Genomic DNA, 23,817 nt, shown 5'->3' with positions numbered 1-23,817 from the left:
TCACACCTACAAACAGGTACCACTTATATTTGCTTTCCTTCATTATAGCTTGTTATAAACCCTTTATTACATCTCTGTATGCTGCTAATAAATGCTAAATAGGGGACTGTTATCCGTCAGAGAAAATAAACAGTGTCAGTTGTAAGTACTTGTCACAGTGTTAATTTCATGGTGACCCCATAATTGCAGAGAGCCACTATGCTGTTAGTGCTGATGAAGGCCGCAAGCTTCATCCCTCAATTTATTCTATTCGCCATAAGCTCTCCAGACTCAAAGAGCAGCTCAATCAGATACCATGGCTGCTCCATCTGCCACTGCTTCCCCATCCTCATCACACTGCAGCCAGAGAAGTGTGGGAATATCCACCAGGAAATAGCTCTTTACACTTATTATACAGTGATTTCAACTGACCTCAGAAATTACTGTAAACATCTCACCTCAAAGGGGAGATTCTGACTGAACAGAAGAGGTCTATAGCTTAAAGTATGACACATGTAAAAACCATTGACACCCATTGGTTTTATGACTGCCCTGTATCTACTTCAGTGTGGCACTTTAGATGTATATGTTGTTTTTGGAGTCAGAGGCAATATCAATGTTGTAAAGTCTATGCCCATGGCTAATTCAAAAGATTAAGTTAGTTATCCTTTATCTTTCCAAGTGAATATATTTATATTTGTAGTGATGATTAACTGGAGCTGTTTATTTAAAACACTAAAAATGCTAAGAGAGCATGCAATGCCGTTCGCTTACAAACTTCTAGGTTCGGGGTTACTATGGGGTAAGGGTTCACTGACATGAGGAGGGTTACTCATCACTGAAGATGTCTTCTCTGTCAACACCAATCCAGACTCCTATGCATGGGTCGACACCTAAATGTACGAGAAACACTGAACAAGCTAAAGCGCCAGGTATTTGGATTGACAACGATATGTGTGATATGTGTATGCTTACATTTCAAAATAAAAGAGAGATTCCCCCTAACCTAAACTGGACCACTTTTTGTCCCACACTGTTAATGTTTTTAATTTGGCAGTGAAGTTGGGCATTTTAATATAGGGCTAAATGGGGATTGACTCCTTTTTTGAATCCACCTCAAGTGGACACAAGTGGAACTGCAGTTTTCTTCACTCCACTTGTGATTTTGGCTTAAATTTCAGCCCCAGAGGTTGCAGCTGTGTTAAAAATAACAGGTCAATGTCTGTATTGCTGTTTTCTTTACTCCACCGCTTCATGAGTTCACCCTTTATAATTAAAACATGAAAAAACAAGTGAAGATTGAAAAAGGTTCAAGGAGAAGTCAATTAAAGGATCCCTAATGAAGCATAAGTGCAGGTTATTAAAGGAGCAGCAGGGAGCATAAAGCAGCAGGCAGCAGGGGCAGATAGGACATGTTAGACAAAAGGCCCTCTGTCACAGCTGGACCAGAAAATCAATATGTTGCTGTTTGTTACCACTGTTCTCTGTGCTTAACACCTGTAGATCACACGGAAAACCACTTTATCTTAGGGCTCTCCTGCCCAGCACACGAACAGTGGAAGATATCCCAGCAGCTACTGGCCACACACTCTGAAGATTCAGAATAGATGAACATGTCTGCCTCTAGGGGGATGTTACTTACTATTTAGCTGTGTTTTTTTTTTTTTTTTTTACGTGTTTGGGTAGTTGTGAGTGTAAAAATGTGTCATAGCGAAACCGAGTAGTGTGTGCAATCTGGTGACATACTAATTAGCGATGATCTAGGTGAAATGCTAGCTGTGTTAACGTGTGTCTAGGTGTCTGTGGGCAATACACACAGTTTGAGGGAGCAGTCTGACAGCTGCTTTGCCTCAAGCTTAAAGCTAATTTAAGAATAAAATGGCCCACTAAGTTAAATGGGGAAGGCAGTTTAGCCATGTTTACATGAATGCCCCGGCTCACTGATATACTGTTGAACGTAAAATCTCATACAATAATAATGATGCTGATTATTATCCCTTTTTCAAATCTACAATGCGAGACCGAAGCAGAAAATGTGGATGCAAAGATGAAAACAATACTTAAAAGCACATCCAGAGGGGTTCAATTTTAAAGGAGATTTGCTGGATAACATTGAATTAACTAGCTCACGTTCCTCAGGCAGGCACGATCAGCGCTAAGCACCACCCCCTCCAGCGAGACGCAATCAGCTTTATTCTTGACTCTGCGAGAGAGTCAAAGGAGCGCGAGGACCTCAGGCTGACAGGAAACTCCAAAGTCAGACTGTAGCCACGGGCCTGATGCTGCTGCAGCCTGTTATAAATGTGATCATTGAGGAGTGATGACACCGAGCCAGAGCCACACAATATCGCACAAAGTTTGCATCATCTCTTAGCCTCCAGTTAGAAGGACTGGTGCACTGGTGGACAAACCCCACCCAGCTCAGTGCTTCCTAAAGTTTGCATGTGTCTGAGGACTGCCAGTAATGTACTGTCAATGTGCGTCTCATGTTGTTGATGTGGATGGGTTACGAACGTCTCGCTGGCAATGTGCAAGTCTGACTAATTCATTACAGTGTGACAGACACATCCGCCTGACAAGCACATCCTCTGCCTTTTCTATAGAGGACGTCTGGATAGGACGTGTAGGAAGTTGGTGTAATGCAACGCCATAAAAGCCATCACACAAATCACTAATAAGACATTATCACAATAACACCACGAGGAAAAACTTACTACTCAGTGAAGAACTGTAAACAGTCATTTTCAGACTCTGAGGGAGTCAAATATCAGAGAACCACAGTGATCAATTAAATAACCACTTTTAACTTCTGCCTTCAGGGAAAGAAAGGTACAGAGTCCCCTTAGCAAAAAAAAACAACAACAACAACAAAAAAATGTTTTGACCTAGTTGCTATAAATATCTTAATCAGTAAGGACAATTTAAAGTCAGCTTGTTTCCTCATATTGCACATGACACCTTATATCACAATGTGTGTTACATACTGATATCAAATTGAACGTAGATCTATTGTGTCTATTTTTCATTTGTATACGTTGTTTTAACCAGTGTTTTTTTTTTCTTTTTTTTCTAGGGTGTCACTTTGTGTAAATGTGTTACCTAAGACTTGAACGCACTGATCAAAGCAAAAAAAAAAAACATCTGCATGTTTCATGCCAAAAGTAGATTATGATGTCGTTTTTTTATTCTCTTCTTGGCCAGTTTTACAGGACTTGTAGAAATAGAATGAGTAAACAGTTTTAGATTTCACTTTACTGTATGCCCTACGGTTTAACATGATTGTGTAGCGCTGCTGTGAAGAACATCACGGCTAATATGAAGCTACAAACATGAAATCAATCGAAGGTCATTTGATTAGAGAAAACAAGTTGATAGAGCCCCCGATTATAAACCTGAAATACCCCAGTACACAAGCAGCCATGGTTCAAGTTTTATTTTTTGGAGAATTAATTTGTAGTCTTTGTGGGGATTTACTTCAAATTTAACTTTCATTTTTGATCATTACCTCAACATAGTTTTGTACACATTTTAAAATCTCTAATTTCCTGAACTGGAAGCAGCGAATCAAGTCTGTACTTTCGAAAGAAGTATCAGACTGATTTTTGGATCATTTATTTAATTTTTCACTGTATGTATATGGTCTATATAAATGTCTACATTCTCATGTAATCATTTTATATGTGCTTTTCGTTGTTCAGATGCGAAACCTGCCTGCACCAAAACACTGAAGCTGGATTCTGTTTGAAGGAAGGAGGAGACTGTGTGCAGCTGTGAGGGAGTATGACACGAGCCAAAGGTCACGATGAGGATGAAGAGGAGGACGGCTTAAAAAAGGAGAGGAGGGGGTAGACCAAAGACAAGAAACGCAGAGGAGAAGCTGCCACGGCTGAAACAGAGGCAGGTGCAGGTAGCAGGGGTGACATGCGTGGTTAAGTGGTTTTGCTGAATGTCAAGTTACAGCTCATCCCGTAATCCCCTCTCTTAACATGGCAGCTGTAAAATGCACGGTATGTGTGTCATATGTGGACCAATGCATGTTGGATTGTACGAAATTTGACACTCATTCAATGCAGCTGAAGGATATATTTTTATATTTATATTTACGGCCTGTGCAAAGAAATTAGCACATTAGGGGAAAAAAACACCACATCAGACGATTTCCATCAAATAATCAAATATATAAATCATTTTAAGTACAACACGCTGCGTGAAATAGATTTTTCACAGTATTAATTTGACATTGGATTTTGTGGATTCATTGATCCGACCTAACTGCTAGGCCATCTGCGCCCCTGTTTTAATGTTGCGTCGTATTTTTAGGAACAAGTGGTGTTGGGCTTTATTCAGGGCCTTTCCCCCTCAGTCTGGTCTGACAGGAGTGTAGCCCCTTGTAAAACTGCTCACTGCTTGACTTGTTTCAGTGTTTCTGATCGATGTCCTGCTCATTGTTCTACAGTCGGGATATTTAGAGCGATGAGAGACCCTGTCCACAGAGCAGATAGTCTCCTCTAACCTTCATAGCATTTGTTTCATCTCACATGAAATGTGCTGGAGCACAATCAAACCACGCCACTGTCCCAATACATTCCTGCTGCCGCTGTGCAATTTCTCCAACAGCCGCTCCGCCATCGAGTGCCCCCGCGCAGCTCATTTCAAACTCATTCAATTTCAGTCATGTCAAATACAACCAGCTTGGCTGTTTACTAAGCCACATTCGACAGAGAGAACATCTGAATCAAGGCAAACACTATTTTACCAAGCACTTCTTTTTTATTTACATTTACACATTTACTGCAGGGCTTTATTGGACTTAATAAGCACCTCGTCAGGTGAACTAGTTTTTCAGGTTTTAACAGAAAAAGAGAGACAAAGTTATTCATTCAGAATCAAAGGAAAGTCAAAATATAACCCATTTTGTTAGGCACACCCCATCTCCTGCCAGCAGTGTGTTACATAATGAAGCTATTTTCAGTCAATTAATCATCAACATTGATTTTAGGGCAAATTGACAGCCCTACATGACAGTGAGTATATTTATGTCTGCACTAATAGCCATGTGTACTAATTGAGACATTAATCTGGTTGTTGCTCTTGTTACCTGAACATATATATTTTTTTAATCTCAACGCGAGGGATGTGAGAACAGCCTGATTTCAGCTCCTTATTTTCTTTCTTTCTTTCTTATGTGCTGTTGTTTTGTAAGGGACACTGAGGGATTTGGAGTGTTTGTTTACAGAGGGGACGGAAAGGTGAGCCGGGGACAAAAGCCCACATTTTGAAGTGAATGTTTTGAGCTAACAATGGGAATAATGACGCTTTTATCAACATGTACAAATGGGGGTGCGGAGGAAAACATGGCTATTCTTCCTTCTTTTTTCACTGATACCTTGTGCCAACTCTCTCTCTCTCTCTCTCTCTCCATGCTAACCATCCTCAATGTAATCAAACCTACCCCTGCTGTGTGAAATCATTTTAATTTTAACTGTGCATATGCTTAATTGAACTATTACTGCTATGGCTGTTGTCATAGCAACAAGCATACCTATCATTGCTCCTGTCATGTAATAACAACTAAAACTAAGTCCTGCCTGTTGTGTTAAAATACACAATGTGATGAAAAGGGGGAATTTATTAGCATTAGCAAGCTACATCATTTGGATGTTTTGAACTTTTTTTTTTTTCCCCCCTATTATAAGCGTGAAAGTGGAATAATGATTATCCTGAGGGTGGTTGGCTGGGAGACACATGTTAGCCACATAGGTGCCTCTCTCTTAAAAAAGATCAGATGAGTACATAACGTCCTTGTTTTGAAAGAACACACATGGTCAGCCCATTTACACAGAAAAACTTAATGTAACAGAAGAGTGCAGTCAGAGGGGATACAAAAAGAAGCAGTTGCGGTCCGGATACTGCACCAGTGTGTGCAGATAAGATGTGGTGTGAGATTTAAGATGAAGTGACAAGAGCTGAAGCTGAAAGGTGTGAATAAGGCTGAGCTCAGACTGCAGGAGTTTTTTTTTTCTTCTTTTTTTTCTCTACCAATTTATACTTGATTCCCCCTTCCTGACATTTGGAGGAGAAATCTGGTTTGAGATCTTGGTGCTGATGTTAGGCCTAGATAATGTGTGAGAGTGAGGGCTTTAAAGATTCTGGGCCCTATCACAAATCCCGCGCAAAGAATCTTGGCTTGTCTTTCCTTTTTTCCTCCTGACGCAGTTGTCATTTTAACGCCCAGGTTTTAGCGCTCAGGTTGATTTAACAGCAAACGAACCTGCGCTCTCATCAGCACCCAGGGTGTTTTTTGATTTTTTGTAAACGAGATGAGCTCAGGTGAAATGCTGGCGCGTTCCTATATTGACGATGCAAAAAAATGACTGCGCCTTCCACCACCAAAAAAAAACATGTGCAGTATGTTCCTTATATTAAAAGAGTACAATACACACAAAAGCACATGCAGAGGCACATACACTCACACGCTCCCGTACAACAGTGAGTTGGATTCATAATAAATCTCATACATGAGTGCCACCGACAATACATCCCACAGATATTAATACAGATGGTCCAGTGTCCACTGAAAACAGAGAAGTTAAATGGGCCGGCTAGGGTTCGGTCTATCTGAGAAAAAGCTGAAATCTGCTGTGTAAATAGCTACGCAGTATCAGATGGCACACTTACACTAGGCAATCCTTAACATGCCTAAGCACGCTTCACCCCCTAAAGTCCAGTTGGTTTGACTAGCCACTTGGAAGAGGTGTGCTTTAGCGCGGTACAGTTCATGCACGAGCACAAGCACGGGAACACAACGTTGACAGTCTTCATTATTGAGAAATCTCTGAGTGTTACGGCTGTATCTGACTAAAATGACTTAAAATTAGCCACAAAATCAGTTAAGTAGCTGTGATGGTCTCTGTGTTGTACTCCCATGTGCGGACGAGAACTCGACCACGCGTCCCTTTTATTTATTTATTTATTTTGAGTCTGCCTGTCTTGTAAACTGAGCATGTTTCATAATTACGTAAAGCCATGCATGTGTTGTATTACAACGCTGTGTACAAGAGGTGGCTCAGACCCGGTTAGTCCTGGAGCAGTGTGAGTGCAGGCCAGTGGGGGGAATGGGGAGGGGGGACAATCATGCCTAAACACGGTATGGAACAACTTTGCCTTAGTGCGCCCTATAAGGGAATGAGAGCTGACACACCCAAACTCACCTATGTATGATCAAGCCAAATAATCCATCCTCTCTATGCTCTGCGTCTGGCTCTGCGCACAGATGGTTCGGCATGTAAATACCAAAATATAGTCAGACTTGCCCCAAATCACTGTGTGCCACACACTTTAGAGAACACGCTTTATGATGTCAAAATACAATGTTTTAAAGAAAATTCCAGTAATCTAAATCATAAAAATGCTCTGGTCTCCCTCCTCTAAAAGTGAACAACTGCTTTTAATAAATGAAATGCTTAATTGTCCAATTTGAAAGATATCGTGCATGAGAGCGTTAAAAGGTACAATGACTGAGCTCCACTGGGGTGAATGAATTGTGAGGGGATGTGGAAAGTGATTAATTTCAGCCTTATTAATTCTGTTTCTTGATTTCTTTTTTTTTGTGCTATAATAACAAAAACAAAACATTCATGTAATGCAGATCCCTATTTCAGCATCTTCCCTGCTGGCAAGCTGCTGTGGTGACGGCTGTAGTCCAGCTTTGTTCTGACTTTCCAAACAAATGAATAATTTAAATGTTTTCAGCAGTTCTGGGATAACCTGCATAGTGTTTTTTCCACTTCGGCAACACAGCACCCTTTAGCACTGAAAATAAACCAGAGTAGCTCTATATGTGTAAATGCAGTTACTCTCAAAGGATCGACAGGGGATTCCAAGAATTTGTTGTTTTCTCTTTTCTAACTGTTGTTTGTTTGAAAAAGTGGGAAGTGGCGCGTTCAATTACTGTCAGACGACCACACACAAAAAAATCTGTTCAGTAAAAATCCGTCTGACATTTTGATACACTTTAGAATGACTGAGGAACGTTGAGACTTGAGACTTAAGATTTAAGGACACATCTATGGTGAGAGAAAATGGCCTTTTTATTAACCTGAGCTCAGCTCAAGTCTTTCTCCTTTATTAAATAAAAACTACCTTTTGTGTTTCGCCTCAATGTACATAAAACATAGTGGAAGGCCAAATGTTGGTTTCAGATTAAGAAAGTAGTAACTACATACGTATTCAAATTTTTGGCAATTATTGCAATTCTATTGATGTTGAACTCCTTTAGACCAGCCTCTTGTACTGTCATCTGGTAAACTATTTAATGGCATTAATACAAGGCCATTGTTAGGATTTAGCATCACATGTGAATTGCCAGTATGCTATTTTTTTCAAAATGATTGTAATCTAACTTTTCAAGTAGCTTAAGTTTACCAAACTCGATTTCTTTCTGGAGAAGTAGAGCTTTAGCTCATCTTCTCAGTGTGAAATAATTGGGAGCATGAAAAGCTATGCTTTCAAAGTAGCATCTCAACATTGGATAATCCTTAAGTACATTTTTAGATTTGGACAAATTTAGAACTATAAGTCTTCAGCTATTCATAGGAAACTTTTTTGTCTTTGTGTGTTTAGTGCAAAAGCCACTTGTGGGTCTGAAACTTCATATATGGTTTCAGATTCCCAATTTACTCAACATGGGTACACTATACACAGGTATGTGCATTTGCCACTGCACATTGCTGCATAAAACAAAATGCAGCTTTTATTGTGAAGACGCCGTAGGACATTTTTGTATTTTTCAACAGAGTTAGCACTGATGGCATTTATTAATCTAAAATATGTCTGCGAGTCATTTTAAGACTGCAGTTCAGTTGTTAATATTACAGGGAGTAAGAGTCCTGTGAGGAGCAGCTACAGAAAGATGAGCTACAGACCGCTGGCTGCACTTCTCAGTCAAACCTCTATGTGATTTTTAGCATTATGTGATAATAGAAAAAACCCAATCACTGGCTGACTTCTTTTTCAAACCTCATGGCTGTTAACAGGTCTGTTTTTCTTTGGATGTTTTCCTTATAACATCACTAGCTAAGACCCATATTAGATTGAAATTGCTTCTACCAAGAATGCTATGGGTTAAGTTGGCACTGAAATCTGGATTACAATTTTTAAGTTTTATGGTTGAAAATCAAGCAGGGGAATGTGTGATACTGCTGTAGATGTAACTCATAATGTGTATTATTACACTCAGGCTTTAATCAATGGATACACAGGACAAATCAGCATTATAATGGTTTTCCTGATCATAGTAAGGGCCTTTAACCTCATAGAGGTGGGGACATTGTAGAGACCAGCTGGGGAAGGAGCTGTAGTTGTTATTTAATTTAAATCAAATTTTAAATAGAGTATAAATCCCAAATGGAAATCCCAAAAATAATTTGCCAGATGTGTGGGGAGATAGCAGGTGCACTATGTTTGACCAATCATAATAATGGCTAATACAATCTTCTCCGAGCCATACAGCTGGTCCAACAGCTCCACACTGCTCTTCTGTTCAGGGACGGCAAAGCAAACTGGCTTCTTTTTGTTGACAGAAAGAGTTCAGCTACAGCATTGTGAAACATAAGCACCCTGTATTGTCTCACACTGGGGGGAATTTTGACTCAGGATCATCATTCATTTGAGTAAATACATGCAGTTTACTTTGCAATGCTAGTCAAGCTGCCACAACACAAACGGCTGCTCGAATTTAAATGATGTTGCCTTAACCGGCACGTTCTAAGGAAAGCGTACCTTGACAGATGGGCCGGCTGCACTGACGATGTGTAAGTTAGCTTAAGTCAAGCGCTGAGACTCGCTGTATGTGATGTATGCTGCCGAGATGATTTGTATGCCCGAACGTGTCGAGAGGCCTCCTGTACTCCAAAGGAACTGCTCTCAGGTCAGCTGAATAAAAGATGGGGAATGGGTTTCAGTGCAAGAACTGACTTTTAAAAACGGACAAATCATTCAAAAAACATTCAGGACTTTGTAGCTTGCAGAAAATTTTGATACCTATATTAATATGTATGATTTCTCCTTTTCACTGTTTACTTTGAATTTTATCTGCGCTCCTCTGTTCTTTTTAGAAATCCTTTTTTGAAAGGACAAAACAATGAGTGGTTGAAAATATTTCAATAAAAAGTAGACGGCAACATTAATTAGCACCAATTGTTCATCAATAAAAGCTGGCACTGAATCCTCAAAGGTAAATTGGACGTCATGTAGCTTCATTAAAGCTGATGACTTAATATAAAGAGTTCAAAACTAAAGGGGGGTGGGGATGTTAATTAATTGCCAGAACATTAATTGTTTCACCTTTGTGTTCAGGAGTTTAAACGATGGACTTCTGTTTGATGTTTTAAATGAAGTGTCTTGTTTTTTTTAGTCAGGGCACTGGGCTCCATCAGCTGATCACTATCATCATCACTCTCACTATCAGATTAAAACAAGGTATTTAGGTGTTGTCAATATCTGACAAGCTCACACTCTCCCTCCTGTGATCATTCATGTCACAGTCTCTCTCTCTCATGCTGCTCTGAGCGCTGTCAAATGCAGAGCGTTTACCTCCAAGTGCATCAGTTTCGAGGTCTATTTGCAATAAATCGTCCCGAGTCCTTTGATGTAAGCGTCTGCCTGAACTGCCTGACATTTTGCAAAAGCACTGCGCAGTGTAATGGTCTTTGTAGTCCACAATGTAACCCCTTCTATTTGCTCATATATTGACCTGGTATAAAAGACAGCACTTCAACTGACTTTGATGTTCAACAAGTTCAAGTGATTTGACCATGAACTATATAAACAGATGGACAACATTACAGCTCTCAAAAAGTGAAGCCCAAACATTTGGAGCACCCCCTGTTGACTGTCTGCAAGATAGGTCATAAAGCTCGCCTCCTCCATGTTGACAGATGAGAAATGGGGTATATGAACGAGATCTTAGATTGGCCCCAAAAAATCCAGCCCGACGTAACCCTGTGCACATTCTCTAAAGGCCCTGACACACCAAGCAGACGGCAAAGAACTAGTGGAGACGAAGGCCGCCTTTGTCTTGGCCAAAAAGTTGTACTAGAACACACCGCAAAGACTACAGCTGACGGCCAATCACCACGTACGTTCTGAGCATGGGTGAGAGGCAATAACTCTCCATGCCAGCAGGCGGCGGTAGTCTGTAATCGTCATTCCGAAAAGGGGAAACCGGAAGAGGACGAGGAAAAACGCGGATAAATAAAACGTTGTGATACGAGAAGACAAATTTCAACATGTGGAATCTGCCAAAAAAAAAAAAAGGCCAACTGGGGCCGACGGGTAGCGACAGAGCTGGACACTGCAGAAAATAGGGCAACGACCACTCACCGACGGCCGACAGTCGACTAACTCCTTTATAAGTTGGCTTCTATAATTAAAGTTTTTAAGTTGTTTGAATGTAAGGAATCTGTTCAGATAAGATCTTAATGAGCGCCTCACAGAAGCCTGTATTATATAAAAAACAGCATATTTCCACAATTTCCCAGTTTGGGATCAATAAAGTAATTCTATATTTATAAGGATCCTTTAAAACACAGATTAAAACAAACTATTTTTACAAACTGTCTGCTCGTCTCCAGGATTTTGCCATTTCTAAGCGATGTTCTATTGGTGTGAGTGTACCTGTCCACTGTGGATCCCCGGGGTTCTGTGTCTCTGCATGTTTTGTTGTGCTTGGTCTCGAGCTTTTCTGCCCACCGTCTGGCTTTCCAACCCTCCGTCTGGTTCTGATCTGCCTTCCCCTTTTGTATTGTTTGCTAATAAGGACTGCTTCCCTGTTCCTGAACGCTTCGCTTCAGGGATCACGTCCCCTTGTCAGCTACACAGTTTCCTTGTGTTGAATTTTGTGTGTGATCGTGTATGTGTTACTCCCGCTCCTCGCTCTTCTGTTTCTGGGTTGGACCAGCCAAAAGGACCAAAATGGAAGATGCAATTACACTTTATGAGCTATTGCTCCATTACATCCCTTTAATATATGTATAAACTGCTCAACAAGGACTTGTTTACACTAAGATTTGACAAAGACGTCAATGGAAACAATGAGGGCTGGGAATCTTTGGGTGTCTCACAATTCGCTTAGATTTTGATTTCGATTCTTGGGGTCCTGATTTGATTAGGAATCTATTTTCGATTCAGAATCTATTCTGGATTAATGGATCCATTTTCCGCACCCCTAGAAACAGTTATTTCATTTTTGAATTAACTGTGTGACTGTACTTTCTGTAAGCTAGCTTCCAAGATTGCTTATTAATTTAAGTAAAAGAAAAAATGTCTTGCTTCTAGCTTTTAGAAGTGTCACCTCTACTTCGCAAACAGAGAATACATATCCGACACTAAGCAATGCTGTAAATGTTGTATAAACCATTTGAAGTGCAGTAACTGAACAGTCCTTTCTTGGCTGGTTTGTGCGTTAATGCTTCCCAACTGCCACAGTACCAACTGGGCATAAGAGAGCAAGTAGTCACGTCATCACCAAGCTTTTTAGAACAAAATCTCTGTAAAGACAGATTCACTGTGAGGCTTTCTGACTTTTCAGAATCTAAAATATGTATTTCACTATGACACCTCAGCTGCAATGTTCCTAAATGAAGTGTGTCCTGTTCTGTCTTTGAACTTCTCAGGATCAGCGGAGCTTTCTTTACTTCAGAATTTCAATTTTACTTAAAGATAATTAAGACTAATTAAGTCTTAAAACTGATGACTTAAATGATAATTTAGCAGGATTAAATGTTGATTAAGTCATTTATTAAGATTGGATTGTAGTAAGCTGTATTGTTCTGTCTTGTTTAAAGATGACAGATTTAACTGATACATTCTATTTTTCATACAATCCATTGTCATAATGCACAAATCTTGTGCTACTTCCCTGATATAATGACCTAAAACACATTTCATACTAATTTGTAATCCATTTTCAAAAGCATAGCAATTTTGTCAAATAAATCATGATGAAGTGGTAAGGCCTTATCTTTTAAGATGATTTGGGACCAAGTGTCCCCTCTCTTATTATTTTCCTTCTACATCAGATTTAAAATCTACATTGCTTAGCTCAGTTTATATTGATCAACTTGCACCATCCCAGTGAATTTACACAAAGCTTACTCACATAAACGTTTTTGCCCTGAAACTGTAGGTTATCCCTTTTGAGAGTAGAAGAAAGCCGCTTCTTGCTTGTTTATTTTTTAGCATTAAAAACATACTATGATTAGGGGAGATTTGAACCGCAAACGGGAAAAGGCTTGGTTATCCTCAAGCACTAAAAAAAAAAAAGGTGAAATGTTGTATAGCTTTTTAGGGCCAGACAGTTCAGCGTGGGCACCAAATGTCCAAATCAAGAGAAAACACAAGGTTAAACCACAATGATGTTGTGAGAATGTGGATGAAGAAAACTGAAAAACCACCAAAAAGAGGTCACTTTAATTGAATTAAAGTCTCTTGTTTACCATTTAAATCCTTTATCTAGTGATCTGAGTTACAAACAGGAGCCATGTAAGAGACCTGTTGTCTGCAGGAGGGCTTTAACAGAGCAGCAGGTTTAACATCTTAGTCATTTAGAGGTCAAGTAGAGTACCTTGTTTTATTTGAAACAATAAACACTTTTATCAGCTCAAAACAATAAAAAAAAAAAGGGTTATTTTCATTTTGAAACAGGTTTCACACTCAAGGTTTTTCGTGTCTCCATTCGTAGGAGTGACATAACTCACTGTTGTTGTTGTTGTTTTGTTAATACTATTAAACGATCTCACAATTATGTGACATTTTAAAGTAAACCATATGATGAATGTTAAGGCATGACTTTGACTCTAGTTGGGAGATCCATTTCTCTACTGCAGAGCACAGGATTACATATCATCATTACATGTGTTGAATATGTTCTTCTATGTTGGGCATGTTTTTAATGGAACCTTTATGATGGTTTGACACAAGTGCTTTAAGAAAATATTCTTTAACCAAAAATATAACTCTTTTTTTTCAATGTCGGCTCGAAATTGTAAAGACTTTTTAGGCACCAGTATCTCTGCCAGTATGGCTCATTTCAAATACTGTCAGTGTTTGACTCAGATCAGCTGTTTGTTAGTCATGTAAACATCTTACTTTCATTTGGTTTGGTCTTCTGTGTAAAAGAAGCTGTGACTAGACGGCAGAGGCTTGGTATCTACTTGTTGTTTCAGTCATTTTCGTCCCCTATTCAGATCTTTACACTAGCCATACTGCATTTGGACAATGAATTCATGACCAGGCACCCGACAGGAACGACATACTCATTTTCCCCACCACAGCTCTACCGATAGTAAAGACTAGGTTATTAACATTTCTTTAAGCATCGTAACTCACATTTGTTCAGCCATTAAAATTCCTCAATATTCAAAGTTGCATTAGCTGACTTCATACTGCAACATTAACTAGCAACCATGTGAAAATGTAGAAACTATAACATTTAATGGGCTGCCTCCCCCGGTCCATTCTGCAGGCCACATTTCAAACTGCTTATCAGTCCCATTCATGTCACGATGCCCACACCTTTCTAAAGAGCACCAGCTGCCTGATGGTGTTCTGTGTAATAAGCAAAATGAATTATTGTCTGTGTAGTTCAAGGATACACTGCTTGAAAGAAACAGTTTTAAAAGAACACATGCTATATATAAAAGGCAGTACCAGCTTGAATATCTCTGTCTAAACATATGAGAGAGTTTAATGTTACAGCTGCTTAATGGCTCATGTCTGATGAATTGAAAGATGGAACTTTGTGATTCAGGAAAGGTCACATGTCCCGTTTTAATGGGCTTGTGTCTGTCTCTAAAATAAGACACATTAAATTACCAGATTCTTTAATGGGGTTTGGTGTGATATTCTTCTCAGACTTTACAAAATGGGATGGCACTTATCCCGGCTTATCTCTTGGATGACTGTTATGTGATATTGTTCACAGGAGGTTGCACAAGATGGTTACCATGGCATTTACACAGGCGTTTCTCCAGCTTTACTTTGCTCACAGATAATGGGTCAGGTCAAGCCACTCTGCTGCTTTCTCTCCTCCTCACTCGTGACGCGACTGAGACCCGGGTCATTTTAACCTCCCTCCACTCTGACTCGACGTCTTCACACAGAAATTAAAACCGCCTAGCTGCAATTTACAGCAGCTACATCATATTCCAGGAATACAGTGAATGATTTATTGAAAGATAATGTAGCCTGGTGAGAAAAGAGGTCGTTCAGATGGTTAGAGGATGTATGGATAGTAACAGCTGCCAAGCCTGCAAGCTGCTCAAATGTAAGGCTGGATTTTCAAGTTGTTTGGTGGCTTCAGTGCAGCTTTCCTTGCTTTATGGCAGTAGTACAAAATCTAAAAACACAGAAAAGGTCACACCTGGTGTTATGTGACTTTGTGAATGTGGTGTGTTGTGCCTTATGTGTAGCTTTATGGACATCAAGTCACTTGGGGAATGCGGATTACACCCAGTCCAGATTCTACTCTCAGTCCAACAAAAATGACAACTTTTCAAAGGATGTTTCTTGATACATCAGTGAGGGCTCAGGAAAGTTCCAAACTAGAAAAAACATTGGTGATCCCAGAGGGCTCTCGTGTGGTTTTTTTTTTTTCAGCCCTTGAAACACATTTTATTGTGAGTGCACAATCCTACAGACACTCCTTAAGGGACTGACCCACAATTCATTGTGTTAAAGAATTCATGAAAAGTAGGAGTGACACGGGAACCCCAGAAGCAACCCCAGAAATAAACACAAACAAACAAAAATGATTGAGGATGTTGGCAAAACTCATGATGGAAATGTGATATTACAGTGATACAATTGGGAGGGAGTAACATCCCATAATTATCACAGACGTTCTGATTGGACTGATAATGGTACTAGTTTTTTCATTTGAAACTGCCTTAAATGTTGCGTAAGGTATCGTCAGGAATGCCAATCAAAGTACAGATCTGATGCAATAGCATATTAGCCCCATAGAAAAAAAAGGTTTGGGTAAATAGTTATGGGACGATTAATGACAATATCAGTGCGATGCTAGCAGAGAGCGTCATTTTCAAAATGTCAGTATCTGATGGATACTTGTTATCTGACAATACAGAAGGTTTCTTATTTAAATTTCCACTAATAGCCCTTGGATCAGTAGTCCAACATTCAAATGACATTCATCAACTGCTGTAGGGTCCAATATTTCAGCCAAAGTGTGGACATCTAGATTGGAGCAGAGTTATTACAACACCCATTGGCTTAAAACACCAGAACTGACTCCACTAGAGAGGCCCATGGAGTTTAGTCAAGAACGGAAAATCTCTCTATTCTTTTCTGAGGCTGAGCCAGGATCTGCTGTTATTCATACATTGGAATCATACGGCAAAGGCCCTTTGAATACATCTGTACAATATAAGTCAATATGACTACATATAATCGGATGGGAATGGGGCCAAATATTGCACTTTTCAAGGTGAAAATGGGTAATTGCTGTCAGTCTACTTGTTTTTTTATTCAATGTGGCATCTTGATGTAATGGAAGCAAAATGATACTGTACAACTTGTAACGATTATTTTTGGAGGGAATTTTCTTGGTATAAATGCCCATAGCTTGTTTTAGCTTCCCTGGTAACATCATTGTTTGTAAAGTGTGAATTATTGTCTTCATCAGTACTGACAGCCTCATCTTAAATACTTCAGATAGCAGAAAAACAACGAGCAAACTATAAACTATGGCGTTCTAGAAAATAAAGGAGTAAAAAGGCTGAAGTAATCTATGTTGTCACAAATGGAATTAAAAAAACAGCCGCCTTTGATGAATCACTTGCAATCTACATATTTTCTTGCATCTTTCCCCCAAAGATCTCAAAACCAGCGATAGAATCTTTTAAACAAACGTTTTTCTACTCATGAGGCAACACTTAAATGAAGTAACAAATAGCACTATAGTTTACCACCATTCACAGACGAAATTTAATAAAAGAAACTTTAAGAATGAAGCCGTTTACAGCAAGCAGCCTATGTGTATTGACTTCTTTTTTTATGGAGAAATGTATCGTCATCCATGCAGCACTGAGAGCAGGATAAAAGGGCCATTTCACCAATCCAACTGCAGAATCGATACTCTTTATATGTACGCTTCAAAGGTATTACTGTGTGCAATTAATTCAACATCCATGACCTCAGCCTTGGTTAGGACAGTTATCATCAAAAATAAATGGTGCGGATGAAAGCTGACATGGCAAATATCACAGCGTTAATGAGGAAATCAAATGTTTCATTTGTTATGCTAATAATGTATTAACCCTTGGCTAAAATCAGAAACAAGAAAAATTATCTCCTTGATAAATACAAATAGCATTTACATAGCCATCAGGATACAAACATTTAGAGCAAACGTATGCCTCAACACTGCCTGAAATACAAAATATTGGAACACCATTTTATTAATGCACACCATCCATTTGCTCTCAGCATGTTAACATTTGATTTAACTGACTTAGCCCTGCATACATGGGCCAAGCGATAACAATTTTCACAGCAACTGGAATTAGAAAATTAGCTAGAAAGTTGGCCCGAGGAAGGAGATGTGAGCAAGGTAGATGAGGGATGATGAAGACGTGTGGTGAAAAGAACAACCCTTCTTCAACTTGGAATTATTTTGGGATCAAGAGAGACGACGTGTTACGAGCACAGGTATTGTGCAAACCCTGCGGCATGCATAGAATCCCAGAAGGTAAAAGCTTATATACACACTGTCATTTCTGTATACTCTGCACATCATATCGCCATGACAATATAGAACAATGTTCTATGCTGACATTAGGAGGATATAAACACTGACACTTGACATGCCAGCAGTTTGTCATGAACAGTCTATACTGTAGAATCATAGAACTAGATATGAACCATGTCCTTTAAGAGAGTTTGTATAGATCTGAAAGAATATTATATAAACCATCACTTGGCACTCACAAATCAACCAAAAACACTTCATTAGATCAAATTTTTTAAAATTGATTTTCCATTTCCATTTTCAATCACTCTTTTTCTTCCCTCTTCTAAATTCCATATCCATTTATCTCTTCCTTACGTCTCTGGGAACCTAACGACACTGCCGACCAAAATATCCGCTCTATACTGATCCTTTCCTGTAGTTTATTGGACACAGTAATCCTGGGCTCACGCAACTTATTTCTACGATATCTCTTTTTTAAGAAGCAGTTTTGAAAGTTCATGTATTGATGTTATATAATGTTGGTTTGATTACAGTAGGTGATTTAAGCCACTGCACTGCGAGCTTTGGTGTAGCTTTAAAGCTTCATCCTTGACTTTTCCACCAAATCTTGAAGGCCCACTTTCTCTAATGAGTACTTGGATCCATTTCAGAAATAGATATTCAAATTGTTCATTTGAAGGGAATACATTTTTTAAAAATTAAGTACAGATCTGAAAAGAATATTAAGTAAGGGGGTTCTACATTTCTGCCATATTTTCTCTGCTTTTTCTTTTTTAATACCATTTACTTTCCTCTTGAATTAGAATGAATTAGAAATGAACATATTTCGGCAAACGCATGGCCCATATGAAGCCCATGCAAGTCTTTTAAGTCTGCAGCAGTCTTCTGATGTATTCGAGCGAGTGTCCAAATGGCAGTATCTTCTTTGACATGATGCCGGCCTTATAAAGCAATCACAGCTATGCCAACAGTATAACACGGACAAGGGGTAACACCAAATTCTGCAAAAGTCTACAAAATGCCTTTATTGGTTTTCTGATGGATTCTAAATGTCACTGCTCGATAGCTACAGGCACTGTGTATGTGAGTAAAAGAAAAAAAAACACATTTATACCCTTAAAATGAAAATATACCATTTCTCATCTGTGACCTGTCAGAACAGAGGTCCTGTTGTCTGCCATTAACTGAGCGCTGCCCAACATCCACTGAATATTAATGGAGCCTTGAGTGTGTGCATTTAATTCACAATCCTATCTGCATCTTCTAGGGCACAGGCGCTGTGTGTGTGTGTGTGTGTGTGTGTGTGTGTGTGTGTGTGTGTGTGTGTGTGTGTGTATCTCCGAGCTTCTGTGGGTTTGTTCATTAGAGAGGACATCTTTTGAGTTCAAGGCCTGTCACACACTCTGCTTGAGATTAGTCCTTTTGCTGCATGTGTGTCTTATTAAGCAGTCATCAATAAACACAATGAAAAGCAAATTATCGATGCCATGACAACCAGGGGATGCAGGACACTGTAGAAGCCAAATTGAGAAAACAGCCGGTTTGATTGACAGCCTACACGATGAGCTGATCCCAATTAAATCACATGAATCTCATCTTGTTAGCGGAATGCTCAGGCGACACAATCATGATTCTGAAAGCTCAAACTACAGAGTGATCATGTCAGGATGTGACAGCGTTTCAACAGGCAAGGCCAGTCGAAGGCTCCAGCTGAAAATGAAGAAAATGTGTGCTATAGCAACAAAGTGGCACGAGGATTTACATTGAAATCTCATTCCCCCCCCCCCCCAATTGTGACAGTGCGCCAAGATGGAAAACGTGCGCAATGTGCGAAGTCACCAAAGCCCACAGATTGCGCACACATCAAAGCCATGAAAGAGAGAAAAATCTCCAGTCACGTCTAGGAAGGAGGGGGTAAACATATGTCTTACCTCAAAGACTCGATGCAAGCACCGGAATTATGATGATGACGATGATGATGATGATAATGGCCCGTCCATGTATCTAAACACGATTTTCTTCTTTTCTATCCTCTGCCGGCGTGTCGATGGTGTTCAAACTAGGCCATTTCTTCCCGGATCGCAATTATTTCTCAGGAGGGTAACGAGTCGCAGGCTTTCGCACATCAGTACACCTTCTCGGTGTCTGTCTTTCTCCGGCTTTTCCAAAAAAAGCACACCTCATACTGCCCCCTCCTCCTCCTTCTCTCATCCCTCGCTGACAACACCCAGCGCTGCTCCTTATCCACAGATATTTGACTTTAATTATGTTGAGATGCAGCAGCGAGGGCAATTCAAACAGGAGGGGGGTAAAAAAAAAACAAAAAAAAACACTCACAGTAAAATAAATGCGTAACGCTATAGCGTCAAGACTCGACGCGTTGCTTCAAAAGTCAACGCAGTGATCTGTCCTCTTTTCCCCATATGTCCATGCTGCTTATAATCCACTGTAGCTGCCCCGCTACAGCACGAGAGCCTTCCAAAAATAAAACACGGATTTTCTTTCAGATAAAAATGTAAATAGCGCTCTAAAGTCACCCGACAGAATCAGGTGTCCAATCTCTTCTTTGCGCGCGTGCGTGGTGCTCTCTCCTGGTTTCACTTGGTATCTGATGCTCGTGACAGAAAGTCGAGGCTCACACTGACAAACGGGACGGGGATCTTCCGTTTAGCCTTCATGCTTTTTACAACAGCAACCATAAATGCTTAAAATACACGGATGCAGTGGTTTTTATTTTGAAGCCCGGAGCCTGCACTGAAGAGGATCCCACGGCTCGTGCCACAGCTCTCTCTCTCTCTCTCCCCCCCCCCCTCTCTCTCTCTCTCGCTCTCTCTCTCTCTCTCTCTCTCTCTCTCTCTCAGTGCGGTCTCTCTCGCTTATAGGACACCACTAGCAATATTTCAATCTCACAGCTAGTTGTCATGACGAGGATGTGCGACGCATAAATCAACGAAAAGGCGCCTGCTCTGTTGCTATCGTCATGTGAGAGGAAAAAAATCAGCATGTGAACACAGGGTAGAGATTTGCTTTGATTGTTTTTTGATGAGGATCTGCACCATGCTGACGTCAGAGCTCTCTCTTTTTTTTTTTTTTTTTTTTGCTTATTGGCGCCAGGCAGCCATTTATTTTACAACCTTAAAACATAACCCATCAACAGTGGTAAGAGAAGGCAATGCAATGTTCAAAATATACCAGTGCCACTTATTTAATGAATATTCATAATATGTATGAAATCTATTTCCATAGCCTAAAGTAACTATTCTCGCGGGGAACTTTATTTTGCAGGTTGTATAGTCCTATATAGATTTCTCTAAAGTTTCTGATGTTTAAATATAACTTTCATAATAAAGTTCCTGGAAGTTAATTTGCAATTTGATAATATTTCAGGGAAAGGGGGAGACTGTGCAATGCTTTTACTTGAATGTGCAATAACTTGATTTGTCCACTTGGAGGCAAAAAACGTGCTGTAAACTAAAAAAAACAGGATGGACTTAAAGATGTCACAGGGAACAAGCATGTTTTTTTTTTTACATATCAAAAAGAATAAACTAAGATTTTTTTGACATATTATAGAAATAAAGGCATACATTAACTCTCTTTTAGCTCTGGTTTGTTTTCCACCAACTTCAGAGGGAAATGGCTTTATACGGTGGCCAATGTGTGCAAATGCACTGCAACAGCCAAAACGATTTCCAGTAGGAGAAAAAGGCTACAAATGTGATGCGATTTAAAAAACTCCTATGCCTTCGTAAGTCAACAACAAATAAAATCAAAAAATAAATGTAATGCAACTGTAAAACAAACTGCTACAAACAAGACAAATGCGTTGACAGCAAACGTGTTAAAAAAAAAAAACAATTCAAATTCAAAACCACAAAACAAATGCAACAGAGAAACACTGCAAATCGAGTCATCACATTGAAAATGTTCAAAGCCTGCAGGAGGTGCTAAATGGAACTGTTTTTTGGGTGAAATGTATATTATGGAAAAACAATGTACTGTAGATTCGGGCTGCCAGGAGCTCAATATCCAGGACCACTGGGGGAGACATGGCTGGTCTTTGGGAAACACAGCCACCTAAAAAAACATAAAAGCTCAGCATAAAGAGAGGGAGTAGAGTAGCAAGGTCGTTTCTTACTAGGGGTTGACTCCTGGTACCTTGGGCTGACCGAGCCAAGCCAAACTTAAGCTTGTGATTTTTTTTTTTTTTTTTAACTGTATCATATGTAATAGAGAAATGTTTACTGAGAGCTTAGCTAAGTGTAGCCACGGCCGCTAGCTGCAGCCTCCGTTAGCTTGTCAGCTCGATAAGCTAAGCAGCTAGCTGTACTAGTTGATTCCACCTGAGAGCTGTGAGCACCTGGAAAGAGTTGGTGTTCACTTTTGTAACCAGCAAGAAGCTCCTGGGGGTTGACGTTGTAGGACCAGGGACAGGGGAAGGGACTCTTGAGAGAAAAGACCAAGTTAGTAGACCAACCAAGACTCTGATACCAAGGATTATGGAGAAACAGTGGGATAAGGGATTCTAATGGGATGCCGGATAGAATCATTGCAAAATGCTTCCCACCTCTTTTGCTCTTCACATGTTGTTCTCTGTAAACAGCCTAAGCCAGCTGACATGCTATAGTGGAAGATACAGTACCACTCAACTACAAACAGAAACTGACACTTGTGATACCAAAATCCAGGCATGTGCTCAGATTCTGCATTATTATAAGAATCTGTAAATATATAGGAGAGAAGCAAGAGGGGTGTCGTGCAGGAGTTTCTGTCAATCTCTAGAGGCCTACCTTGGACAGAATACGGCCTCACTACTATATTATGCGTCATCCAACTGCCATACATTGGTCTCTGGGGCTGTGTTTTTCTGGAGAAGCTGCAAGATGGGGAGGGTCTGGTTTCGGTGACGTCAGCATTTCATCTTGACTTTAAGATGGTAATGTACCTTTGATAGCTTCATTGCACTGTAGTAACTCTGCTGGAGAATAGCACATTTCTTCCTGTAGTGCGGGGCTCAAGTATCTTGGGCTTTACTTCACTAACGAGGCCCGCCTTCTCGAGGGAGATTGCTTCGACGTCCACAGAGATGCATGGCTTGATAGATGGTGAAGGCAGAGATGAATCTGAAGGTCACACTTAACTGTTCATTCATGTAATTTTCCAAATAAAGAAATTGAGGACACAAATGCCAAAAACAAGCTCCTTTCAGCAGGTGAAGACTCTAGTATGCGTTACAGAGCTCAGACCTGATGAGGCTTTGTGCTTCAGCGCCTGGCACACTTCCAGAGCATGTCCCACTGGAAGGTGATATGTGGAAGACACGTGAGGGATGAAATATCTCAGGTTGCATGAATGCCTTAGGATATGCAAGGAGACAAAATATCTAGAAAAGAAGGACGTCCAAGTCTTATTCCCACACAACCTAAACCAATATAGAAGACTGGACAGATAAATAGTAACAGGACTCTTAGTTTTATTATTTAATGTGATCATATCAGTTTTTTGTTGCTCTGTCATTGTTGTTTTTCAGCGTTGATTAATGTAAATCAGTTGATTAAATACTATGCAGTTGTGGAATACACCAAGGAGATATCTTGACATGAATTGAATATTTAAAATATGAAGAGCAACATAAACCATTTTCTGACAATGTGGCAACACAATTAGACACTTATTTATCCATAAGAACAAAATGAGGCATATTCTCACCTGATTTAGAAGTACAATTCTGTATGTGAGTGGTTACTGCAGGGTAAGCTTAAACTCTCCCCACAGTTCTTACTTTCACCATCAAATGTGGATTTAATTACCAAATTGCAGCTCCCTATTGTGATGACATGAATAAGATTTACTTTAGTTTGACTTAATTGATTTTAAATCTTTAATTTGTCGACCATGTTCAGTGTTTCTCACAGCGTTTTTATTGTAAAGGCAGCCCCCCAATGCAAACTTGTTATTCACAAAAATATGTATTTTTATTTTTTGTAAAGTTGATGTCCCCCAGCAAACAATCCAGCTACCCCCTTAACTGGTGATTACTGCTGTTATTTCTTCTTCTATTGACGTTT

At 39.8% G+C, this 23,817-nt stretch overlaps 1 protein-coding gene across 2 annotated transcripts in view; it reads right to left on the bottom strand.

The window, feature by feature from the left end:
• Positions 1–20,577, bottom strand: part of nlgn2b (neuroligin 2b) — a 74,967-nt gene extending 54,390 nt beyond the window's left edge. Inside the window, exon 1 of one of the 2 annotated variants that reach the window (XM_061055635.1) lies at positions 19,681–20,577. The gene's annotated coding sequence lies outside the window, so the exon portion shown is untranslated. The remainder of the gene's footprint in view (positions 1–19,680) is intronic. The other variant, XM_061055634.1, reaches the window with a different exon arrangement.
• Between the last annotated feature and the right edge of the window lie 3,240 nt (positions 20,578–23,817).

Source organism: Labrus mixtus, chromosome 14 (genome assembly GCF_963584025.1).
Source record: "Labrus mixtus chromosome 14, fLabMix1.1, whole genome shotgun sequence".
Lineage (NCBI taxonomy): Eukaryota > Metazoa > Chordata > Actinopteri > Labriformes > Labridae > Labrus > Labrus mixtus.
This window is presented reverse-complemented; position numbering and strand designations above follow the sequence as displayed.